We start from the raw sequence: 3,577 nt of genomic DNA on the forward strand, positions 1-3,577 counted from the left end.
CTATCCAGTGAGTTTCATTTGCTTGCATTTGAAAGAGGCTTAACTACTAACAAATGATATAGACACATAGAAGAAAATTTAAGGGCAAAACAACAAGTACAAGAAAAGATGGTCAATGTCCTTTGTTATCAAGGAAATGCAAATTAAAATTACAAAGACCCACTAGAATATCAAAAGTTAAAAAATTAGGTAATACCCGTGTTGGTAAGGATATAGAGTGACTGGAAATCCATTTATTGCTTGTGGGTATGCAAAATTGAATAGCCATTCTGAAAAATAGTTCTGCAGTTCCTTATAAAGCTAAACAAACAACGTATAACTGAGCAATTCAGTTCCTATTTACCCAAGAGAAATGAAAGCACCTGTCCAGCCAAAGACTTGTCACTTGTATTCATATTAGCCCCAAACTGAAAACAACTAAATGTTCATCAATAGGTGAATGCAATGAATATCTGATATATGTAACAACATGAGTGAATCTCAAAATCATTATGCTAAGTGAAAGAAGCCAGAGACAAAAGTATATACACTGTACAATGACATTTATTTGAGAGTTTAGAAAAGGCCAACTAATCAACATGTCAGAAAGCAAATAAGTGATCATTTGGGCTAGAAATTGAGGAAATGACTTCTAAATGGTACAAGGAACTTTTTGTGGCAATGGGAGTAGTCTATATTTTGATTGTGATAGTGGTTACATAAGAGTACACATTTGCCAAAAACTCATCAATCTGTACACTTTAAATGGGTTCATTTTATTGCATGTGAATAAAGGAAAAAATAGGAAAAGAAAAATGGGAGCACAATAAAGTTATTCCTTTGGGTTAATTGCCTAGATGTACTTGCTTAGCTCCATATCATTTCAGCATGAAAATTAATTATAAACTTTGATTGTTGATGTCTGTGGTTATGTCTTACTACATCCAACAACACTCAGTAAAATGCATTATATATAGTGATTACTAAACAAATATACATAAATTAGACTAATAGAACTTCTCTCTTTCAAATCATAACTCAGAGGTTCTGTCTTATGTTGTATGGATAAAACTTTTTATCTGGCTATCAGTTAGCCAGAATTTCTGCTTTTTTTGTTGATATTGTTCTAAATACTACCATCTCAGATATTCTGGAAATTCTACAAGAAAATCACATGTCTATCTCTTGCTTTGCATTCAGGAAGGCTGTTTTTGAGGGTTATACAGATATCAGGGGAATCGTGAAAAGCTGTATGAATTGCATGTATCTCTACCCATTATGTTTGTTTTTATTAATAATAATTCTCCCTATCAAATGTAAAATAAAGGGAAACAAATCTACGTTGTTCTATGAACATCCAAATATTACTGCCAGAATAAGTTGACCTAATAATTCTCCTAGAGGCAGTTTGAATGAGATTAGAAACTAACGTTTTTTTTGAATTCATATTTGCCAAGATGATTTAAAAAGTTCTCTGTTATTTCTATGCATATTCCTTTAGACATCATCCTTGCGTTTTCTTGGATGAAAATCTACCTTTTCTCAGACTGAAATTGCTGAGTATAACCTGTAATATAAGGCTTTATAATGTTCTATTCTGATTTCTCAAAAGGTTTAGTTGAAATTTTACCTATGATGACAGATGGAATAAGGAAGACAGGGCAAGTTTCTTTACTCTGCCTATATTCTGGAAGGATTTATGTCCTTGTTTTCTACAAAAAATAGAAGATGCCAGGCTGCTCTTATAAATCTATTTACTTTTCCGTGGAATGAATATCACAGCCAAATGTTTGAGTCGATTAATTTTGGTTTTGAAGGAGTCAAAAATGGGAAAAACATGGGATGATGGAAGAATGATATCAGTAGTGTTCTGGTAAATGTTTAAAAGCCATCTTTCTGAAAAAGAAGAAAACACCTAATGCTGATTTGTAGCATTTACTAATTTCCTTGGTGTAAATACTCCCACTATTTCCAATTTCAAGTCACCAACGTGATGTCAACTGGCTTACAAATTTCTAAAACTTCAATGCTGATTTTTGTGATAGCTATTATAAGCTGACTTCAGCAGACCAGTGAATGGAATACTGAGATTTATTTTTAGCAATCAGTTTCAAGTTCATTAATAACCTGATAAAAGGAGAATTACAGTTCATCTTTCAAGCTAAAATGGAAATTAAGCTTTAGCCCTTATTGCACCAAACTGACGTTGCTGTATTATTCCTTTAATATAAAAGAAAAAATATATAATCTTTCAATAAATGACGTAAAATATCTCTTTTTCATATAGTGGATTGTTTGGGGTGTGATCTTCCTGCAAGCACCTATTTACTTTGAAATTTACATTTAGGAAAATAAATCTTGGAAATTAGGAAGTGAATGGAAACAGTCTTCCTCCAATTTCTTGGATTAATATTGTAATAGTGTGTCAAGTAATCAGAATAGTTCTTATCTATAGACAAAGCCTGGAGTAAAAGGAAGCTAGTGCACAAAATATATCTACCAAAAGATATACAATGCATATAAAAATTATTAATCACAATACATTTTAATATTTAATAGTACAGAAAGGTTAAGTGATCTGTCTAAGGTCATACAGCTGGTAAGTAGCAGAGCAAGGACTCAATCCAAAGTCATACTTTTAACAATTAATGTCCGTTTGATGCAGTGCCTGAATAATATCCTTTTAACATTTAGTTTAGGATCAACTACGCATTCACTGTTAGCAGGAGAGGCTTACTCATGTTTCCTCAAGTAATTTGGGAATAATAAAAACAGGAATTGTATTTTGCAGCCAAATCTCTTTATAACCTAGAAAAAGCCACACATCCAACTTTCAAAGAAGAAAAAAGAATTGCTACAGCCTATACTTCATAAGATACTGCAACACCATTCTGAATTCAATGCAACTCTGGCTCTCACATAATCTTGATGCTCCCTTACAGCAAGAGTTCATTGATCTCTACTATTGTGTTCTGGAATTGATTAGACTCCACTACTGTTTGTGTTCTTCTAAATTCCTTGCTCAAATTGTAGAGAAAGAAACTCGGATTAACCCAGCCAATTAGCATTGTCCCTGTGTAAGCAGAACTTTGTGTGAAGGCATCTTGAAAAAGGACACTGATTATTAAGAGAGAGGGAGTAGGAGAAATCAGGACTTTAAGCTTTGGCAACTAGACAGATGTCAGTGTCATTCATCACAATAGAAAATACAGGAGAATGAGGGAATGATGATGTCAATATTGGTTGACTTGAGTTTTAGTACCTGCAAAATACATAAGAGGGGCTATTCATTAGCAAGGAAAATTCAGCGGCCGGGAGAGCCCACTGGACAGCGACCCATCGTGTACTTGTCATGGTTAAATGAGTATCTCTTACTCATGTAATAACAGTCTCATAACCCTCCCTTCTTATTTACATTTAAAGTTGTGTTTCAGTTAAATATTTAAATTAAATCCCAGTGCATTTGGGGTGTGAATTTTAATTAAAAGTCAGTACACTGTGGTTTTCTCATGTAAATTTGTCGCTTGAAGGCTGTCTGGAAAATAAAGAAAGGATAAAACAGAAAATGTCTTTGAGGTAAACTCAGCAAAATCATAAG

This window comes from Equus caballus, chromosome 4, assembly GCF_041296265.1.
Source record: "Equus caballus isolate H_3958 breed thoroughbred chromosome 4, TB-T2T, whole genome shotgun sequence".
Classification (NCBI taxonomy): Eukaryota; Metazoa; Chordata; class Mammalia; order Perissodactyla; family Equidae; genus Equus; species Equus caballus.